Source organism: Bombus pyrosoma, linkage group LG11 (genome assembly GCF_014825855.1).
Source record: "Bombus pyrosoma isolate SC7728 linkage group LG11, ASM1482585v1, whole genome shotgun sequence".
In the NCBI taxonomy this organism is placed as follows: Eukaryota; Metazoa; Arthropoda; class Insecta; order Hymenoptera; family Apidae; genus Bombus; species Bombus pyrosoma.
In genome coordinates, this window is record NC_057780.1 from 5,073,423 (window position 1) to 5,097,412 (window position 23,990).

A 23,990-nucleotide genomic window follows, 5' to 3' on the forward strand; every position below is an offset into this window, starting at 1 on the left:
GACTCGGTCTAACGAAGCCCAACCCAACTACCATCGCCAAGGGTTGTCCCGTTATCTTTTACAGATAGCGAGACCCACCTCCGTACCCTCTCAACCTCGTTCGCTTTCTACGTGGAAGGACCAGCTCCATAATCACGAGCAATCCTTATTTATTGGGAATCGATCGTATTCAAATCCCTCCAAGGTTCTTCCACCGGCAAGAACTGACGGAAACTTCTTTTTCTGACCCGTCGACCATCGTAGACCAGAAAAGAAATTTATCTTGCACCGTACCGGTCCTTTTTACCTTTCTCTTATTCCGGAGGAAAAAGTCTGATTGCGAGCGAGCCGATACTAGAAACGAGATCACGGTTCTCCCTTCTTTGCACAATTTGTAAGTCGAAGTTTCTTTCAGTCGCGGGCAATTAATATTTTTCACGATGATTCGAATTTGACATATCTAAAGCAAACTCGGACATCGCTACCAAACGATCATTTCTCTTGTAAATCTTACGTACGTTTGTCATCGCACGAATTCTCCGAAATTACGAATAGATCTAACCAACGTTGCCTGTATATTTCCAAATTGCTTCTCCCAAGGATCTACACGTTGAAACCATTAAAAGTATCAAATGTGAAAAGGCAAAGTCCTCTCGAAAGTCTCGCGTATTTCTTTGCCGGTCGAATATTCCTAAGGCTACAAGTGGTTACAATGGATCCGTATCCAGACGAATTGACGTTTTGATGGTCTCGATATGGCAATGTAATCAAATATGTATGTATATATATATATATATATATATATATATATATATATATATATGTCGCGTTAGCGTTAGGATTAGAGCTGGGGTAAGGGCGTGAAAGAAACCTTCGTTGTGATTAAACATTGTCGTTATGCAATAGAGAAGATATTGACTAGAGCAAATATGATTGTTACAGATATCGACGAGTAACCGTGGTAATTAGATACTCGAGACGCTAATGACAATGATCCTAGGTTCGATAACGAATTCGCGGTCAACGGGATAGTAGACGTATGCTCTCACAAAATCCAAGTCCGACTCTTGGTTAACAGATCGCGAAGACGTTATTCCTTTTCGTTAATAAAGTCGCAAGCAGGAATGAATTTTCGTCGCGATGATGCCACCGAGGAAAACTATGACGTGGTGTGCCCAAGGGCACGAGACCATCGGATTCGTGGAGAAAGCCTTCGTTTGGAAAGTGAGGGAAATTGACGTTGCTGTTAATTGGTCAATTTCCATGTCGGTGGTTAGAAAAGAACGCTAGCCGCCCTTGAGGAAAAGTTGCTAGCGGGAAGCGTCGTTCGTGAGGAAGTAGGTTTCCCCTATCCTCCCGTAATTGGGACAAAGACTGTTTGTCCGTTTGAAGGACTTTAGTTAACTAAATCTTAAGATTTATAACGGATCCTCAGGCTAGCTGAACATGCACTGCGGAGACGCATCGACATCTGGCAACCATCTTACCCGGGGAACAGGGTCTGCGTGTGGAGAGCCACGGGACAGAGACCGTTGAAATGTCTATTGTCAAGTATCGCTGCAACTATTTCTTTTAAGGAGAGCTATACTGTTACTCTATACCTTTGTTAAACAAACGTTCATCTCTTGACCGCGGTTACGTTGGCGGCTGGTTGTCGCCTCGAGCCCAAGCTCACTATCACGAATCTCAAATAAGTACAATCGGGTTGAATGACAATTGTTTAATTACGGCTATGGTAGAATCTAGATTACAATATTACGGGATTTTCCCAAAGTTCCAAAGGAAGGCTCCGGTGTTCTTTCATCTCCGACATATATATATATATAGATTTTTATGAGCGTGTGCATCACAGTCTTCGGATGTTCCGTATGTAAGAACGTCCGAACACGCGTGTAACGATGGCGTAAAGCATTAAAGAGCGGGATCAATTTCCCTCGTAAATTGTCGAATTGAAAGCGAATCTATCGAAATGTTCCTTCTTACGAAAGCAACGATCAAGCCAAATTCGAACTCAAATTCGAAATCAAGTATACAGGATCAGTTCTCTGAAACGTAATTACGCTGTACATCTATCGTTAGATGCGCGTTTTTACAGATTTATGGGAAATCTGGCAGATGCAAAGCAATATCCAAAGTACTCTTTCTTAGATATTTAATAGATACAACAATTTTCTGCCAAAGTTTCGTTCTTTAATTTCATTCGTAAAAGCGCGAATTTGCATAAATATTCACGATCTATTTATCATTCGGCAAATTCCTCCGATTCTCTCGCGTCTCTAACATCTCTCGTACAACTTTCTAAGCGAGTTCTTTGTCATTGGCTAAGATATTCGAATAGCTACGCTCGTAAAACCGATTTCCAGTTCCGCGGGAAAAAAAGATGGCCGGTCGCGCTCTTAAAAGAGCGTTCGAAGGCTCGTGGCAGCGCGTCCCGCCTGAGGAAACAGTAAAATCACGCGGTGCGTGGACGTGGAAATGTAAAACATAACACGTTCGAGCCTAAAACAGAGGAACCGAGTTGTCCGGCCATAAAACGGGATAAAGAATCCAATGTTATCTCACGAATTGTCGCCGGCCGCTCTTTTTACGGGCTGGCCGCGTTGAGCAGGCGCCTTTAAACGCGGGTTTTACACGTGACCAGGTCCGGCCGACTTGGCAAAAAGAAAATGCGCGCGAACCACGCCACATAATACGACTATAATTGCGGTTTCTGTCCCGTCCGGCTATCCGCCGAAGGAAGAAGAAAAAAATATATATATATTTTCACCGTGACTGGGACCCCGTAAAATTTCCTAACTCGCTTTTGTCGCGTATTATCTCGTAAATGTCACTGGGCTTTAGCAGTACGTGTCTTTAGGTGTCGCCTTTACTAGCTTCTCTAAGATAATTCCTTTGAAAAGCATATTACTCGATAACGTTCGAGGTAAGAGAGGGGAAAGGAAGGAAGAAGTTAGGTAGAGGCAAAGAACTACGAAGAAGATGGTCAAAAACACAGTGTGAAAAGGGTTTTCGATATAGGTTCATGGCACGTTGGCGAACCATCTGCTTTCTTCGGTAGAGGCTATTAGGAGAGGAGCTCGTTATTTTTATTAGCCGAATTTCGATCGAATAGGAAGAACGTACGTAGGAAATGATCCCGGTAAATTTTGAACGACACTGTCTGTTTTGTATAGGCGGGCAAAAGATTGTGCGTATATTTTTCTATTTACGATGTAAAAGTGAAAAAATTAACGAGAATATCGAATATAATCGTAGAATATTGCACGTGAAAACGCATGCACAAGATGAAAAGTTTGCAGGTTTCGCGAGTAACAACCCATTGACGTGTCTTTACAGCTCGAATCAATTACACAGAGGTGATATTACTTTTCATTTTGCAAAATAATTTCCACCGAACACGCATCTCTGGATATTACGCGGCACGCCAGAGCGCGATACGAGTTAATTTGAAATTCGCCGTTGCCATCAGAGCCGCGCGACGAAACCTTCTCTATCGAAGAGAAATCTCATTTTCTTCGCCCTCGCGACCTCCCCTAAGAGCCAGTACGCTGTACGCCCCTGTTACGCGACCAGGGCCAATATTTGCCTAAGGAAATTCAGAAAAGTTTACACACGGGGCTGGCTGCCTTACGAGCTCGACTTTTCTTCAGTCAATTTTCTTCTCGCGACCCTCTCCGTTTTCCACCGTTTTAAAATATCACTCGAAGGGATCTCACGAACATTTTTACGAGAAATAATAATTCCATTGGGCCGTAGTTAAATATTATTTTAGAGACGGAAATATGCGAGAAATGTAACTTTCCAGGCAACGCTTACGCGTTATTATTTCATTAAATTATATAAGCAATTTTAACATTTAACCGAATATCGCTATCACATAATGGGCGTCGGAAAAATTCTCTTCGTTCGATTCTTTCCTTTGTCGTTGTAAAACAAAACACTCGATACTCCTGACGAAGATAGCCAAATCTCTATCACGCGAGGGTTATCAGTTTCTTCTCACCGAATCGCGTGTTTCTATAGTCATATATAGAAATTTCGAAAAATTATGTAAAATACGAAGGAATCGTTGTGATGGCGCATAATATTTCTCGATTATTAATTACAATAATAATACAGAGATAACAAAACCTCCAAATTTACCTAAAATTTTCATCGACCTTCATACAATGAAAATTTGAAACTAAACCACGATTATTAGTTATAACAATAATCATGATAATAGTAACAATAATAATAATAATACAGAGACAACGAGACTTTCTCTAAATTCGCCTAAAATTTTCATGAAATTTTTCCAACCACCGTAACAGCCCAACCGGCTCGTTTAATATTACTCTCGGCCTAATCTTCGGCATCTTTCGCGTCCCTGCAGATCCACTCCTGTGTATCGTTCTTCCAAGGTATTCTTTCATTATTGAAGGTCAACATAGCGAAGATACTTGGACAATAACCCGTAGGCGAATTCCTGAGGACCCGTGGAAGAAGAGGGGAAGCCTAGATTACAGACACGGAATAGCATAGAGACCCGTGGTGGCTCCCGTGGGCGAGGGTTGTCGGTGGTTCACGGTGGAGGGAACGGCAATCATCCCTACTTGATGAGTTTTTCTTATTTTCCCGACGGAGTTTTAAAAATGGCCGTTTGGCATGCAAGCCCGAGCTCACTCCGCTCTCTTGGATTTATTTCGATTACTTTTTCCAACCCCTGTCACTTCACCCTCGTCCTCCTTCCGATCGAGAATGAAAGGACACTCTTTGATCGGTCGTGTATCCCTGTCTCGTTCTAAAAATGATTTTCCTTGATGCACTTCTTCTTTTGGACGACAATCGTAAATTTAGAGATATTTTGAGAAGATTAATCCTAAGAGCGAGATGTCATATTCTTCAGAATGGAATTTTCACTATTTTGTCGAAAAAAAAATTATTATCGTCTGACAAGAAAAATATCATTATTGAAAAATTCTTTAAATCCCTTTTAATGTCTGTTATTTGAATGATAAGGGACGAACATATTCGTCGGTTAAATCTTATCGAAAGACCCTTGGCAACCACGAACCTCGCTGTTTAAACATCTATGTAATCAATAATATATAAATATTTCTTTGGTTCTAACTAACAAATGTAATAATATACCGTGGTAGATGAATAATTTGTTGTATCGATTCTATAAAGGATCCGTGGCACCTGTACAAACAAAAAAAAAAGTTTTTCGATTGAACATCCAGGCCGAAGCGCACGGTAGCTTGTCTGGCAATCATCGAGCATTGAACGAAAGATTACATTAGTAATAAGCCATTGATATTTCATAGGGATCTTGTAACACGGTTCACACGTACGTACCACTGCCTCACGAACCTGTTCCCAAGAGATCTCAATCAAGGCGAAAAATAATTTTTATCCCGACTCACGCGAGCTAGCCTCATAATCTTGCCTGGGTCTGATCGAGTTTCGTTGCGAGTTCGATGGTCCTCCTGCACCGAGGATATTTCATTCCCTTGCTTTTTTGCAGCCACTAAATGTCTTCTTTAAAACTCGACTCTGTTAGAAGACATAGGCCGGAAAATTAGGATAGAAACTGACACAAATCGTTAGATTTTTATTCAAAAATGGGGGAAAAAATGGAAAAATTAAATTACATACCGTAGAGCATGATTCTAGTACAGATAATTAAGATTCCACCGCATTCGAAAGTTTACCATTACGACAAGTTCGATATCTTCCATCGACTTTACCTTCCATCGACATATCGTTGACTTAACATTAACGATAAATCACAATTCTGTCCGATCAAGAAATCTCTGAAAATCTCAAGAAACTACAAAAACCGTAAAAATAAATCAGATATTAAAAAAAAAATAATAATAAGGAGGAGAAAGAAACGAAAATGCGAATTTTGGGAGAGCGCGTTTTATGGCGAACGGAAGAGAGGAGAAAGAGAGACCGATAGAAGGTTCCGGCGAGCTGTTCCTCCAGTTCTCTTCACGGCGTTTCGTCACACCTCCACACCTCCTTTGTTTTAGCCGCTTCGCCTCGGTTTCGCCTCGGTTTTTCATGGGGCTTTTTGTCCGCGCGTTTCGCCACTTAACTCCAGTAGTGTCACGTCATCGCCGTGCCTGTCCAACAGCTATCCAAAGGACCTCTTCTGTGTGCGGAGATATTAAAGGTATGCGAAAACCACCGGCATCTCCGTCTCCTCCTCGAGGATTCGTCCCTGTTCCATTCCTCTCTCCTTTCTTCGCTCTTCTTTCGATCTTCTCGACGACCCGTTCTTCTTCTACGTTTGGCCAGGCCGCTCTCGAATCTCGATCCTAATTCCACAAAACAATGCCGATCCGCGGCTGGTCTCCGCCGATTAAACGCGATCGCCAGTCCTCTCTCGTTTCGTTGGATTAAAACTCGCTCACCGAACAGTTGGCAGAGGCTTTAATTTGACTAGGAAACGACGGACGAAACCTTCTCGGATACCTTTTTGCTCGGATCCCTTAGGTCCATGCTGAGTTCCTTGGAATCGTACGCCGCGCATAGTTAATGAGCTTCTTCTTTTTTCTTAATATTCGTATGGCAAGGATGGCTTGATCGTGTGGTTAGACGAGACTCGCTCGGTTGGATGGATTTATTGGAGTTGGAAAGGTGGTATTCGGTTTCTCATTGTGTAAAAGAATGTTAAGATTCTGTGTGGAAACGTCGCATCGATTCGGCTGAAGTTATTTAATTATTTTGTATAATTTATTTTCATTGTATTGTTCGATTCGATTGAACGTGGGTAAATTTTGACACAAACTGTTGTCGCAAAAAGATCTTGATTCTTGATGAAATAATTAAATATAAGTAACGAACGCGTGATGCAGTTCTATACACCGTAGTAACAATGTTCGAAGAAACGATCGATTCGAGACGATCTTAAATTCTACAGATATTTTTACAATTAATTGTCTCTGTGAGTTCAACTTTATTCTTATTCCTCTACACAATTGTCGAGCTAAAACTTACTTGCAATTTATAACGCGATATTAAAAACTGTAATTTATGAACTCGGTCTGCTTTATTATCCTTCTGTAACGATTAAAGCCCGTCTGTTTAACACGTCATCGTGCAGACAGGTTCGACGATGAAACAGACGAACGAAAATGAACGGGAAATCGATGCACAAAGGACGGATATTTTTCTTGCGTGGTGGGTCACGTTTTAACGAGACGGGACTGAAAGAATTACGACGGCATACCAAAAGTGCGGGACAATTAACTTAGAACGCATCGGCCTGATTGAGAAAAGGTTCGCCCGGGCGTCTGCCTGTCTGTTTGTGGGCATGTCTGACATCGTTGGGCATGGCCGTCTGAATGGGCCTTGGAATGCGGCACCCACACCACCGGTGTATTCCCTTTATACGCAAACACGTATACATACGCCTGACCGCTCACCCACGCCACCAATAGCTGCTCCATCAACGGCGGATACCAAACCAATTCTATTCCTGTATTTTCTATATATAAAACTTCCAACCTTTTTATTTTTTCGCACAGCGTGAATCCATTAGCGAACCGACAGTATCTTCGTACGATTGATTTGTTAATAAATAATCGACGAAGTAACAGGTTCACTTAACATTTGGAAACATATAAACTAGATACAATTTGAATTTTCATATCGTTTTCATAGAATTTTGTACAAAGTATCCTATTTCAGACGACTCACGTTTCCTGATGATGATTTCCAAAGAATTAGTGACGTAAATTAACGTTGACAGAAATTCTATTCTTTTCTTCTCGTAAGGTTTCGTCTCAAAGTAACGTTTAGGATAAAACGACTTTCTCCTTCTATTTTTTTTTATCTATCATCATCACCGACTTCTCTGCATATTTCATCTTTCGCTTTGAAAATTGTACACGTTTCTTTGTATCGCTATCACTTAGTTGCCAACCTAATACATTCGCGTCCATTTAAGTTACCCATAAACGCGTAAAGATCCGCAGTCTGAGTCGATTCGAAATCAGATTGCTAGGAAGTGTGTTAAGCAAGGACTCTGTAGCCGCTAGGAATGATTTCGCCCGCGTGGACGTGTAGATCGCCGCGGTTTGCCCTTGCAAAGGCAGGAACCTCGGAATGCCGCACACCTAATAGCCTCCGGTGGCGCTCCGCGTGCCCCGCAGTCTAGTCCTCTTCGTGGCCGCATACCTTCGTGGACCCTGGAGGAAGCTGTGCCACGAGCTCACCGGCTAACGCGGCGGAGGACCTCGGGGTTATGGTAGCCACGCAATTTCGTTTCGTTCTTTTGGGTGCGCGAGGCGCGACCGGCAAATCGTCAGAACGCCTCGCCAACCGAAATGAGTTTACTGCACGCTTGAACATGGTCGGGTCGTCTTGAAAACTCCGAGTATAAGCAACGCTGGATTAGCTTAGGTAGGAAATTTGCACAGACAGCGAAAAGATTTAGGAATTTTGAGAATGCAGATTTCAGAGGAGATCGATGATGTTTTACGCGAGACGTATTTGCTTAAGTCGGTCGATTCGATTTTGTACTTTCATCTTCGCTGGACTTTTGTTCTTGCAGATGGTAATTATTGTTTTTATAATATGAAATATCGGACAGTATTCTTAACGAATGTCGAAAGAAAATGGCACGAGAAATAGAAAAGAGCGTTCTCTCTGCAGAAGTCTTCCTTTTTCGCTTGTAAGCTAGGTAGCTTACAGTGATCTTAGAATAAAAATATATATGGTCAATTAAAAGCATCTACATTTTATTTCGATCGTTTCATCCCGATATTTTATTCCGATATGCCGTTGTCAGCAAAGCGACGAAATATGTTGCGAATAATCCCGTCTAACGCAACTTCAAACGGATGATCGCTTTCTAAATTAACAACCAGCCTCGTGAACCTCTAAGGAGCCCTTAAAACCACGATTTCAAAGATAACGCCGGGTCCCATTGAAAATCAGCGCGGCACGATTATGCATTTTCGGGTCCGCAGCGTCCGGCCACTTCCAATTATCCCGAAACTTTTGTCCTTCCGCCTGGAAGCCTTTGGTCTGGGTCAATACCTTTCCTTGGCCAGTTGCCCGCGAAAGGAGCACAAAGGAACGAGTTCGTTCACGGTGGACCAACGGGCGCACTGATTAAAAATTATCACCCAACGACTACAAAAGGGCCACTTGCTTGCTTCGCGCTTCTCCTCTTTCTCGCTCTTCCACTTTTATTCGGCTTCCCTCGCGAACAGATTCCACCCTCTCCCTTTTTCTCTGTCGTACGGTCAGCTCTCCTTTTCGCCGTGACTTCTCCTTATTTATCTTCACCAAGTTCTTCCTCGAAAGCTAAACGCTTTCGTTGCGGCACAGTCGCCCAATAAAGAAAGAAACTTAGCGGACGAATGAGAAGTTAGACACCACAGCGGTGGTTGGCGAGGCTTTCGCAGAGGGCGAACGTTCGTGGAAAAGAGAAACGTTCGAGGATAATGCTCGCTTATAGAGAAATACGTACGGGCCTGTGCGAAGTCGAACTGATCAATTTTTGTTGATTTCTTGACTTCGTTACGCAAGTACAGGATCGATGTTCGATTCTCGACTATTCTGCCAACTTCAAGTAACATTCACGGTGAAAAGCTCGTTCGTTGTCGAGGTTTCTTGGATCGAACACCGATCGCGTACGGCCATAAAGCGAATTTCCACAAATTACGTCGCGGCGTTTACAACCGATCGCGAAGGATCGCGGACACAACGGCCGCGTCTCTGCGACGTGATTCGAAATTTCAAAGTGCGCCACGAAACGGGCTGACTTTTACACGTCCAGCGATGATAACAATGTTACGGACCCACCTTCGGCTACGCGCGACGTTGCATTCGAACGGAGAACGCGTGAAATTTTCTAGTAAAACTCCATTTGTCCAAACTTGCGGGAGGAAAACAGTTTACGTAACCGCGGAATTTACGTAATACGAGTTCATCCATTTTCTCCGCCGCTTATTGTTTTTCGTTCGCATAATAGCAGATAGCGTTCAGACCAGCGTACTCAATGGACAAAAGTGCAGTTAACCGTGTACCAATTACAATTTCCTTTCAATTAGTACAGTTCTACCGTCCATTAAATTCCGTACCATTTAATCGTATCTTCAAATAACTGCAAAGAAAAATTGACAACGAGATATAAGACCTGCCAAAAAGATACTTTCTATATGCACTGCAAATACGATTTCAAGGAGAGAATCTATGGTTTAATACAAAGTTCCAAAGAAACTGTCTCTTACGTGGAAAAACAGTTTCACATGGATCAACCTAATACGTATCTATCCCATCAAAGTTCCAATTACGAGACAAGATCCTCCCGTCAACTCGATCACGATGAGACGTCGCACGATCATCACCCGATTCAAAGGTGATCGACGTTCGAAACGTTGGAGCGAAGGCGTAACGTTCTGTTAATCAATAAGAGAAGGCCGCTACCGATGCCTCCGTACGGACAGTCCGCTCGATCTTTTCAGATCGATTCTCCCTTTCGGACGTATACACGAATACACCCATCGGCATTCACGAGCGCCGGTCACGAAAGGGGCCGTGACTCGCGACGTGATTCGCACGTATCGTTGCCCTCACGATAATTCCAATGCCAGTGAACTTTCAATCCCGAACGAGCTTCGGGCTAGTCCAGCGCTGAATTCTCGTGTCTTGAGCCGATAGCTTCCTCCTCGTCAGACTGGCCGGACTATGATTCTCCGGCCAAGATCGAATCGCCAGGATTCGGCCAGGATCGTCCGCGTGAATTAGATAGGAACGAAATAAAAAAATTAAAGTGTAGATTTGAGAAAGACGTTGGTAGTTCGCGTCGTTGCATTTTGTGTAAATGACAAATTTCGTAAAGGTTTCAGACGAATTTTTTATTACCATTGCGTTGGGCGTTGGGATATTGAGAGATGACGTTGTTTATAGAATTTTCTGTTTTCTCTTTTCCAAATTTGTTAGACGATTTGTTGATGTAGTTAGCGATTCAAACCTCGAACGATTTACGAAGCTACGTTTACGACTTTTCTTCGGTTTCGTTGGTTACACGCCATAACTAGAGAAAATATGCAAATCTATCGCTGTGAAAGTCCAAACACGTTAAAATAGTCGTTGCAAAAAAAAATGTAGAATCCTTCATTATGCAATCTTCGTGAAATTTCTTGCACTATCGAAGCAAACGTATTACTCCTTCCTTTATGCGGCAATAGAATTTCTAGAACGAAAATTACACAAGAATTTTGCAATTCAAGTTACTTAAAAAGCGCATTTACTTATTCCAGTCGGCGCCGAGCCGATTAATAATCGAAAATCAACGTTTTCCGCTAAGATGATTCCAATGAACGAAACAACAATAATAACGAGAGAAATATATATATAAAAACATTTCATCTAAAATTAGCAGGTTGAACAATAGAAGAGCTATTAATTTCCTAGACTCTCTAGAACGGTACCGGAGCGAGCCAATTCTCGTACCCCGATTCTTGGAACTCATTTCAATCCGGCAGGATAATTCTGTGCCGAAGACATTCCGACGGTCAGTGAGTCCTTCCACGTCACGGGCCAGAGATTCTTAAAATAAATCTTTCGGCTGGCAACTTCCTCACTGGAAACTTAGTCGATGAAACGAATACGTTCTCTGAGAGGCTGGAGGTCGAGGAAGTTCTTAGTGACGAAGGACGCAGGAGTAGGATAATTTAACTCGGACAGAAGCGTTTAATTTTGCTTTTGTATATTGCTTCGTAGAATCTTTGTGACTAGGAAATCGCTAGACTATGGCTATTTATATAAATTCCATTCGGAAGATAAACCGATCGACCTTCTGAATATTTCTTAATCTTAATTTCAAAAAATTTTTATTACTAAACCGCGTGATTGGTATGCGATTCTTTTTTATTTTCAATTTAAAGATTAAGCTCGAAGAGGTTGATCAGTTTGATTTAAAAAGTTAATTTCTGAACAGACAGGAGGATGCAAAAAGGTGACATGTAATATTGGTCAATGTAAAATTTAAGACGAAGAAGCTTAGCGCGATTTGGCAATGCGCGAGTCTGCCGCCACCCGGTCGTACTATAAAAATCTTATCGGCGATCTTTGTGCCGCTCGAGTGGGGACGCTTAATATTAATGTCTCCTCTCGCGCGGTGGTATCCTCGCATCCATACACACCGGGTGACTCTGAACGACGTGCAACGATATTCCAAACAAGACGTTACAAAACGAAGCAGCAATATTTTTCCGAATAATGTTCAAATCAATATTTCGTAGCTAAAATTTGTATCAAATCGTCTAATTTCTACGCTGAAATCTAAACTTGGATCGATAAAGAAATGATATCTAACGTGAGATATCCTTTAGGTAATTTTTTAAACGATACCGTCACGAAATCTTCGAGGATACCGAAAAATATGAAACTGCTTTCAATCGCTAGGCTCACGTTTCACGTGGCTCTTTACGGTAACTCTTTATCGAAAGAGGAAACTTCAGATAGCCTTTCGTTTCCGTAAGAACGGCGATAAGGAGAGAATTAACGAAGATATCGAAATCATTGACCCTCCTTGACTCTCTTCTTCGTTCGTTCTGACTGCATGACTTTTGCCAATAATTGCGAGTCACCTCGCCCAGGGGACTTTTCGCAAGCGGAATCGTTGCACGCAAAGGTCGCCAGGTAATTTCCGAAGGAGCAAACATTCTTCTAATTGCGATAATGAACTGAAACCGATACACGGAGACTAAGCAACACCGTCGATTCTTCGACTAATGACCAACTGAATCGAACAATCTGCATTCCTCGAGTGTCACGATCATGAAATATGTATGCGAACGGTGTTCAAAAAATCCACAGAATTAAAATTCATGGATAAAGACGAAACGAATATAGCTGCTCGAAAGATAAAGCAGAAGATAAAATATTAATCACCAGCGTACAAAAGATCATTCTTAAACCGGATTCCATGGAACATCTACAAATCTGTAAAATCGTATATTTATCTGTCATAACTCGACTGCTGATTTTTATGCCAATTCCTATTTTTAAAGCATATGCTGAAAACAATTATTTCGTTAGAAGTTATTCGTATCGCGTACAATTTTGCGCTTTCGAGTTCCTCGTAAATGCACCAAAATCCGCAGTCTAATCTTAAACACAGCACCTAGAATAGAGATCGAGTGGAACCACCCGTTAGAAAACGCTAAACGCGAACGCGTAGAAGAATCGTGCACCAGGTACCAACGTCCCGTATCCCCCAGTATAACGTATGAACACCACAGGCTCGAGGTAGTATAGGAGTTTAATTGGTGGTAATATGAATCCGCGTAATATAAACCGCCATCAGTCTCTCGCCAGGAGAGTGCGCGAGCAAGAAAGTGGCGGAGGTGGCCCTCAAGAAATAACAGAGAAGGGAAACACGTTCGACCCAGACCCACGAAACGATGTCTCCACCTTCGTAATACCGACGACTCTTTTTATCACTGTCGCGAAACACGTTGCCCTTTGAACGTTCCGAGTCCAGCCTCGTGAAACGAGAGTAACGGGGGCAATTTAGATCCGGTCGATCGCTTTGTTCAGCTGAGAATTAGGCGTCCTCGAGGATGATAGAACTGGGACCGAGAACAAACGATCTCTACCAGGCGCTAACAAGCTTTTTAAACGAGCGCAAATTGATTCGCGATCTACTTGTTCCACGCGCCAGTGTATATGATACGTAGATTATCGTTCGTAAGTATTTAGATAAATTGTTTGATTCTTAATGGCGATATTTCAAACAACGCCTATTGAAATGCCCACTTAAATTTGATATTTAACGTTTCTATGTATCGTTCGAATTTCCCATTTGAATCTGGTATTCGAATTCGGTATTTGATCAAAAGAATGGAAATTAATAACGAATCGGTAATTAGACGTGGTATTTGCTATCTATTTACGGAATCACGGTAGACTATGAGGTTTAAGTTGCTCGTTAAAGTTACATAGTCGCATAAACGTAGAAAAGTTGCAAATCTAATTTAATCATGAAACTTAGCATACCGACGTAACGAACAACCCCATTTCAGCCAATTTATACACGTTCGAAACTCAAAACCACGAAACTCTCTACTATTACGAAACTTTCCATTCTCCCCGTCCGTTTGCTCACCAAATGTCAAGTCCACCGCCATACGAATAACACTGCTACACATCGCCGAAAGTTCGTAGCAATCAAAGAACGCTCACAACCCTCGTCCGTTGTCTCGGGGTGCGACAATCTCTCCTGGAATACCAGGGAGGGCCAAGTTCCAAGTTCGTTGACTCGCCACGAGTCGTAAGCGATCCTAAGAAGATAAATACACGAGCAGAAGACGATTCCAAGGCGTTTCCCCCGAGGAACCCGCTATCCCTCACAGTCCACCCTCTTTTTCCTCCGACTGCCGTGCATTTTCTCTAATGTATTCACAAATCTTCGTTCTAGCGCGACGTTATCATTCTCCGAGCAGCCTGGAGCGTCGTTTCACGGCGAGCATGTGTCCGTGCATACGTGTGCGATAGCGCGAGGGCGCTCGCTTTCTTCCAGCCCCGTTCGAGCTGCAAGGGTGGAATTCATTTCGCGGCCCAACGCCCTCGTCTATAGCCCGGCAGCGGCGTTCGATTGCTTCGATTATCCTTACCTTATTCCGAGAACCCCTCCAACCCCCATCCAACCTCTCTTTTTCTTCCACGATCCTCGATTCGCCATTCTCGTTCCCGGGACGTCGACGAGAGTGACTCTATCGCGAGCGACTTCGCGTTCCACGTAAACCCCTCCCCCTTCCCTTCTGCCTGATCGGAGAGCTCTGGAAATCTATCGTTCGGGGTGTAACTACCCTCGAAATCCCCGATGGTCTTTCACCTTCGTCGCAGAGCGGATCCTCTTCGCGAAAGCTCGCAATATGACTGAGAAATACAGATAAAGAGATGGAAAAAGAGTTGGAGCGACGAAGATGAGGGTAGAATAAAGAGGAGTAGTGGAAATTAGGGTGAATATAGTCGACAAGATTTTCCACGAGGAAGTTTGTTAGCGAAGTAGTTGCAGGTTGAGAAAAAATCGGTCAAAAGTTTGGAATCAGCACGCGTTCCAGGTAGATCTAAGAATTTAAAGAGAAAATGAGCTTAGAAAGATTCTGCTACCTTCGGCAATCCTTTCGTAGGAAATGAATGAAAGTAAGGGAAATTACTGTCGATATCCGGAGAAGAAATTTGGAATTCATAACAAAATTACCTGATAGGAAAAGCAATTCTACATTGTCGCAAGTATATGCGCATGGATTTCTCGTGTTGCTTTGTACAATTTTTATCTTTGGTCGTGTAGTTTACGACTTCGTTTAAGAATGTAATTAACATATAGTTTAGTTTATCAAGTTCATTTAGGTGTTTTTGTGTTATAAATGAAAGAGCCGATCTTACGCGCGAAGGTAATAAGAGAAACGCGATAAGTTTCAGTTTTATCGGCTTCCGGATTTTAACGTTACTCGCCGATGACTAAACGCGAAATAGTTTTTTCGATGGCTCTTAGCTATTTATTGTCTTTTAAAGTAAAGGAGAATTTTACGAGAATTTTACGTTTTCGCAATTGGCGCGGACACAATGACGGTTTTATTCGAATTTTAGTCGCTTCGAGTTTAATCCCGGAATGCTTGGCTCGGTACCATGAGCATCGGCCGTGACAAATATGCAGGCGAAATATCACTATAGGGAAAGGAGTTTCTTCGAGAGATCTATCGCATACCGATCGTACAGAGAAAAACGGCGGTATCGTTGGTAATTTAGCTTTCACGGTTTAATGATTCTGTCGAGCGCGTAGCAAAGAAACAAACGTTTCGAATTTTTCCAGAGGAATGCAAATTTTATTTCCTCGTGGAATCTTATTGTTCGCTTCAGATGGAACAGTTACGCAACAAATATACAAACTACGAATAAAGCACTTAGAATTTACTTTAAAATTGCACGAAGCACCAACCATCGATCAAAAATCAACCGAACAAATTGTAAAATACACTTTAACCGAGGGAAACCGCAAATCCTCGATCCTCGATAAAACGATAATACATCGAAAGGAACACTAATCTTTCTACATTCTCGATGCACAAACCTAATTTCTTCGAAACTTTCTACCTCGTAAAACAGGGATTTATTTACGCGATTGAAATACCATTTATAACATAACTCACATTATAGTTTATACTTTAGTTCGCCATATAATTCGTGCAATTTACCATATCCACGAACTAAGCTCAAGTACTATATAAAATACCATGGAGCTCGTATTACGTCGAAACCAAACGAGAGAGGCAAACGTTCCTCGGCCTCCAAGACAGCTACCAAACAATTCATCTGCCATCAACTATGAAACCGTCCGTATCTCGAGAAACAGGGTCGAAATTTATTCATAATCGAGGCTGGAACGGCGATATGGCGAACATTTCGGTGCCAGAAAGAAGAATATCCACGGAAAGACACGAAGGGGTGGAGAATCGAGGGGTCGAAGTCGCGTCGTCATTCCAGAATATGAGATTTCCAGCAGTTCCAGGCGAGGGAGTGATCGTAGGTAAGAGATCGAGGGTCGAAGAAGGTCCAAGGGAGAATTCGCCAGAGAAGCTAGAAAGAGAAGCGGATATAATGGGCACCCAAGCGGCTGAGGGGCATAAGCCAACGAATCTGGCGACTCGTACGCGAAGAAAAGCGCGTACTCGTACGAGCAGAGTCGATCGGGAGACATTATTGGATTCTGAGCATTCCCCGAGTTATTAAAATTCGAAGCGAACCGCGTGGCGACCAGAGCGAAAACTCCCCCTTTCGTCTCGCTGGTCTTCGGGGGTGGAACGTTTGTCGAAGAATATTAAAGCCTCGGTACCCGAAGCTCCGAAGAAAAGAGAGGAACTGTTGGTAAAATCTTAGCCCACGCATTTCTTACGCGATTTGTTAGCGACGAGCGAAGAAGGTTTCAACGAGCTTTAAAAATTTCGGCTGTTTCTGCTAATTTTATATGAAAATTTATATTTTATTGCGTTTGAATTGTTTGAAAGATCGTTGGATTGTTTAAAAGATCGTTTGGAGAAGAGCATGACCGATATCGACGTTGCTTGTAGAATCTCTTTCAACAATTAGGAACTGTGATTAGCTTTCAAGAACCAAGAGCCACGACTCGATTATTTATCATTGCTATTAACATAGAATACCCGAATATTTTGACGAGCATTGTTAGCTCCATTATCATACAATGAATATTAGAGAAATAAAATTGCTCCGAAGAAATTGTCAAGTTCTTAAAACCGGCAGATGCTATCAAGTAGATAATTATCCCATTACAATGGTAATGTAAAATAAAGAGTCGTTATATTAACATCCATAGCGTGAAACTTTAGTACAAACAAATCTATACCAACGATTGGTAATACGTTGAAAGCAGAAATCGCGATATTTTCCACGTTAATTTACCAAAGAGAGTCCAGAATATCGCAAGCATTTTATCGGCGGTCTCCGCCTACTCTTCGTCGATGCTATCATAGCCTATTATCAAATCAAAATGATCAATCATCAGGGTCAATAGCGAATACCGGGGGAGGGTTACCTTCTCAGTGGTGCGAGGCAAACACAAAAGGCGACAGCCAGTTTTCAAGAGGGTCCGGTAAAAGGCGGTAGAAGTCACCGAGGGCAGATTCAAGGGAGGGAAAGGTGGCAAAGGTCGTTCTCGAACCTTGATCAGGGGTGTCCGTCTCGTGTGAGTAAATACAGGGATCTTCTTCGTAATCGGCGTAATCGTTCGACCGACCATCGATCATACTTCCACAATAAACTTAATATCATTTCGCGTCGAACTGCCTGAAAAGTTGAACGCCCGAGAAATGATCCCTCGATTACACAAACGCGACTCGCGTGGTCGACATTGTACGTATTGGGAAGCGTATCGCGGAGAATTTTAAAGGAAACTAACGTAAATACCTTTGCTATCGATGCAACGATGAACGAAACTTTTTTCGAGTAAATCAATCGTTGAGGAATTTTCTTCGGATCGTTTAAAGAGACAACGTTTGATATAATCGATATATCTGTTATATAACGGGATCGGTACGTGAGAAAAGAATAAATTAGTCGAGATTTGCCATTGTGCTTGGAATGAAAAAGAAACCCAGACAAACGTCCAAACGAAACCTATTTACGATTACCCAGAAACGCGATTGACATTCATAAAAGAAAATCTCCGTGCAACGTGTAACCTTCGAACTACATAAAAGCTCTAAGATAATAATCAGCCTGCCCCCTTACGAACAAAGCAGGCCGAACAATCAAGTAACGCGCACGGCACGCTAACGAACAAATAAAAATCCCTTCCGCGTATTGCATTTTCCGGCGCATTAGTTGCGCACAATGGTTCCGGTAAAAGGTACAGCGGTAATGGTACGCAACGTAACGAGATCCAAGGAAAAAGGCAAACAATTCCGCCGCCTGATCGAACATAAGTAAATTAAACGCTAGACAGCTATATATGAAGGTATTCGTTTATACGACGAATAAAAATACAAAGAAAAGCAGAGGATGTTCGTCTTTAGCGATTTTATGCATAGAGCGTCGGAATGAACAATTTATAAAAATTGACAAATAAACGTATTTGAATAAGATGAATTAGAAAATTACGTATACCGGTTAAGAGGTTGTCGATCCATTAATGCAATCACAGATCTTCCCACTTCTAATACCGATTACCGTCATTTTCAAAAACGAAATTGATGTTTCTTTCAAAGTTAGGCGCGATACCACTGTGTCGGCAGTACGTTCGCAATCCATGCGACATAATTTTCAACATGACCTTTCATTCGTTTCAAACATTTTCACAATCATCTTCGAACGCGTAACACGAATCTTTCCCATCAATTCTTCCGACACACGCTGCACGCGTGTTACGGTAGCAAATAAAAACACCGAAGATTAAAAGCGAGGGTGTCGCAAACGCGCATGTGAGCGAGTTTCTCTGCTCGAAACGAGAAACGTGGGACGAGAAAAAAGACCGGGGGTGAAAAAAAAAACGAGCAACTCCACGGTTACGTTTGATTTTTGATCTGCATTGCTGTTCGCCGGCCCGGAAGGAAAGCCTTTAGAGAATTTTTCCAGCTGGGAAAGCCGTTCGAATATTCACCGAGCTTCTGGTGGCTCTCTATTCAATCCGCTCTTTCATTTCCGTGATTGCTGTTTTAAATAATTGCATCTCTATACCTCTCCGGCCGCGGAGTCCCTTCCTGACTCGTTTGAGCAAAATATTTGAAATCGACCTGGGTTATCCCTTCCCCGACATTCGCCCCTCCACGACGTTTCCACGTTTTTCATCGGATGGCTTCGATAACTCGCGATTTTTAATTAAATCCTTTCTGACTGGCGGCCGAGATCGATGAAAAGAAAAATGTTGGCACTCGTGCGCGACACGTTGCCAAACGGGATTCTATGAAATTGGCTATCGGCCCAAGCTGAGCGCGAATACTCGCGAATCGACGGGGGTAAAAAAGTCATTTGCGGGATTGAAATGGAAATTCGATCGTGTTCCCGTGGAAATTCCATTCGCACGAGAGTGGAACTTTGAACAGGCTGTTCTATTGATTTCACCGAATTCGATGGTCAATGAATATCTTTTTTCTTTCCTCTTCGTTCTTTTCGTCTTTTCTTTCTCTTTCCTTCTCTTTTTTTTTTTTTTTTTTTTTTTGATGCAAATTATAATGGCCGTTAGAGGTGTAACACCGCTGCTGGATAGAGACACGACAACCCTGAAAAATTAGAAAGGACCTTTTCCTCGCTTTCCAGGGTGTCGAACCCTCGCTTTTCGATATTTTTTAACAAGCTGCTCCATAGGGAAAAATATCATATTTCTGTAAAGGCAGCTCGAGCGTCTCCCTTTGTCGTCCCCTTTTAAGTTTAGTTGCCATCTCGAGCCGGTGAACGATCGATCGTCTTGGTTCCGTCTCTCCCTTCTATTGTCACAGCATGGCCGGAGGGTGAAGCGAGGAAAACTGCTGGAAAAATTTACATCCTCGATTGCGACAGTATGGTCGTGTTTGGGTTAGCTACGAACAAACGTGACGAGAAATCGCATGGAAAACGTATCGAACGTTGGAAGAACGTTTTTATAGCTATTGACTGAATATGAATGTAAATGTGGCTGGTTACGTGTTGGTTATTGTGGACGTAATAGCATATTTTTATTTAAACCAACTGTTGTAAAAAGATTGACAGGGAGAGGACGTTGTTACGTAATATTTATATAGACCGAATTTAATCATTTTTTGATAGCGAATTATCGAGTACGTAAATGACAATAACAAGGACAGAATATATATTTCAATTTCGCATGAGCGCGAAATCTTTTCTCCGAACTGTTAAACCTCGACATTGCCAATCTATTTGTTAAATGGGTTAAAAGTTACTTCTTTGCGCGTAAAATAACGATCGTAAAATATCCGTAAAACAATAATGCAAACTGCAAATCAAAATTTCGAGATAATAATCCAAACCACAAATCAGTGCGATAAACCGCCTCCTCCGTGAAATCCACCTCGTTCTACAACCACGCTGCGATCTACGACCAGTTACAATGTCAGAAAAGGACGAAAGCGAATCCGGGCGGCGCCGAACCGAGCGACAAGACTTTCTCGATCTTCCGTTCAAATCACCGGGGCCACTCCTGTCGCCGTGATATCTTTGTTCCACGAAAACCGGACGGAAGGAAAGCCCGTTCCTCGAACCACAGCAACAAAAATAAATCCTTCCGCGAATCTGCGTTCCATCCAGCGTGAACGATCGACGAGGAAGAAATCAGAAAAACCGCAGAAAAATCCACGGGACAGTCGATGCATGCGAGGGTGGAAATGCAAGAGAAAAGAAGAGAAGAGAAGAGAAGGGATGGCGTATCGCGGGTGTCGTGATTCGTGCGAACCGGCCTTTACGATTCGAAATCGGTCGATGGAAGCGGCGGAACGGGAGACAACGGCGAGAAAAGAAGAAAAGGAAAGGGAGACGAGGGAGAAAAGCGAGAAAGGAGGGCGAAGGAGAGGTGAGACAAGAAGGGAGGAGATGATAGAGGAACGGAAAAAGAAAGAGAGAGAGAGGAGAGAGAGGAGAGAGGAGAGAGAGAGAGGAGAGAGAGAGAGAAAGAGAAAAGAGAAGCCTCGAGTGCTAAGCCCGATGCGAGAGAGTGGCCAGGCTAAGCCCAAGGCAGAAAGAAAGGTTTTATCTGCTCGTAGTTATTTATCGCTTTCCGTTGTAGCGCTGGCGTCGGGGCACGACCAATCAGAAGTCAGTATCCCCGGGTACCAGTCCGCGCCATCCGCATACATTATCGTGCGGAGCCTCGGCCATTGTCTTTCCACCGTTGTAAATCACATTTTATTCCCTCGCTTACGGTTTCGTTTTATTTATTTGTCGGAGAAACGTATCGCTACCGTACTCGTGGCCAAAGGGGCGCTCGCGCGCGCTCCTCGCGCTCTTCCAACGTGTACAGACGGACGAAGAGACGGACGTGCACACATAGAAATAGATACACCTATATACGCACGTGTACCATCGCGGAACAACACGAGAAGGACACACGTGTAGCCAAAGGAAACACACGCTTCCCCGTAAAATCCGTGTAAGGGGAACACACATCCGTGAGTCGAGGGTACCATCGTAGTTGTTCCCTCTTGTTTTCTCCTTTGAACGCTCTCTTGAATCGTCCTTTCCTCTCTTTCGTCGAACGACGTAGAACGTGTGAGAGAGGGCTTCGAGGGGGAGAAACGAACGAACGACTTGGATTTTTATTAAGCACCCGGGTGGACCGAGCAACGTCCTCGTCCTCGTCGTCTCCAACGACGACTGTTTAACTAAATTCCATCGCGGGATCACCCTGCTGCTTCGTGATCTCCCCCTAGGACCCCGATAGCCTTTTTTCTTGCCCCGAGCTGCTCCGCTGGCCCGTTGTCCTCGTTCTTTTGGCCACGCTTTCTTTCGAGCCTTTTTCTTCTCTCTCTCCTTCTGCACGCCGCGGAATAAAAGTGAAAGGATGCCTCGCATGATTTACGGAAACGACGAGCTGATGAAACGGCTCTCCGGGCCCCGTTTTCGAACCGCACCGCTCCCCATCGGCCACCGCGATCACCGCCTCGATCCACTACCACGCCATTCTAATTCCACGCGCTTTTTCTCCGTCCTCCTATCGTGCCCGCGTTCTTTTTTCATAGCTTTAGCGCCGATGTTATTGAGCATTCTATGGCTGTTGTTCGTGCATCGATGAGTTAAGCAGTAAACTATTAAGGCGTTTATTATGTCCAGATATCCTGGAAGATATCCCTTCGCGGACGTTGGTCGTCTTACTTCGTATAATTATCATTCATTTACGATAATCATGGAATACGTGTGTTCGACACAAAGTGCCCGAAACGTCTCTGCATCCTCTTGTATTTAATCGATAACTCGGATATCGTTGGAGGATCGATCGTCTTCACGATTTCCTGCCACGATACACGTACGCTTTCTTCGCGTTCCACGCTGTCAAATGCTCGCAACGATATCGCACAGTACGAGATATTGTCACGTTCAAAAAATGCACGAACGTTCGAAAGAGATATATACGTCACGCTTAATAATTGTTATCTGTAAATCGTGTTGCATTGACAATTGGCGAAAAATATCTGGTCGGTGAAGCAGTAATTTCGAATTAATAACACGAAGGAGAAAAGATTCGAGGAATTGGGTCAGTGATACGAAATTATAGTTTTCACGCAACAACAACGACGACTAAAGATCCGTACGTACAGTTACAACTGGATAAATAAGTACATTGTACGATCTGCTATAAACGTAACGACGTCCATTTCATTTACAAGCGTGTCGCGTCGTATTATTTCATTTACTCTCGTATCACCGAGCATCGATCTTTATGCTTTGCCTCTTAACGATTCAACGATTCAACGATTCAAAGGGAACGCATGATTTCTCCGAGTAGCAATGAAATCACATTTTGAGAGTTGAGCCTCGACTCCAAACGATTCGATGCGTAGCGCGGTTTATTAACATGCTTCGACGAACTGCTGTTTTATATGCGCGCAATCCGCGCACCATGTTAATTATGGGTTGCGTTACCTTGTGCCGATACTTAACCACAGCGTTGTACTCGACCCGGGTGAATTATTTCGCTCGTACAAAGCCAAAGATTTACGAAGTTTCGTAGTAAAAACTATAACACCCCGATACCATCGTTGCAGTTATGAAACTCTTTACGCATATGCTCGTAAATGTACCATATAAAAGAAAAAAAGGGCTCGCTGATGTGTATAATCCCTTTGGGTTTTTTAATTAATCATACAGTTTTTCGCGTTATAATTGTGTGCCGCAGTTAGGCGCAATAACGATGCTTCGGCATCTTCGGGTTGTTCGAATGTAATTGTGAATTATCTCTACTCTTTCTGAAACCACTGCCATCATTATTATACGACGATGTAGAAAATTATAGTCGAACAAGCTGAATACGAGGTTCGTTTAAAACTTCTGTATTACCTTGTCTTGTTTATATTTTAATAATACGTGTTGGGTTATAGTTTTTGCTGCAGATCGTAGGAATAATAACGTCGATAGTTAAGTATCTAATTCGCGAACGTGTAATATAAGAGATATTTTCTCGCAGAATCCACATTTACGCTTATCCTTACACATGTGCGCTTCGTTTACGAATTATCGTCGAATTTCCCGTTTAAATTTCGTTTTCAATCGCGTTTGCTTCGTCGTAGGATTTCGATCAGACGCGTAACCTGGCTCCATGAACGTATCAGTAGGCTGACTAAAAACTAGACAATGACAAGTCAATTAAAGAAAATGAAAGGAAAAAAATTGATTATATAATAGAAAGCGACATGCAAAACAATCGAGTCTCGAAGCGTAGCATAAACTTTCACGCTTATCAAGCTGCACCTACGTGGTGTTGCCATCGACGCATACGATACTCTCGTACCGCTTTCCTACGAAATATAAATCACGCTGCACGAAAGTGTCCACGGCCG

General features: G+C 42.8%; 1 protein-coding gene across 11 annotated transcripts in view; it reads left to right on the forward strand.

Annotated features, from left to right (window-relative positions):
- LOC122572905 (zinc finger homeobox protein 4-like) overlaps positions 1 to 23,990 on the forward strand; it is a 404,144-nt gene that overhangs the window by 338,858 nt on the left and 41,296 nt on the right. The gene's annotated exons all lie outside the window — the stretch shown is intronic.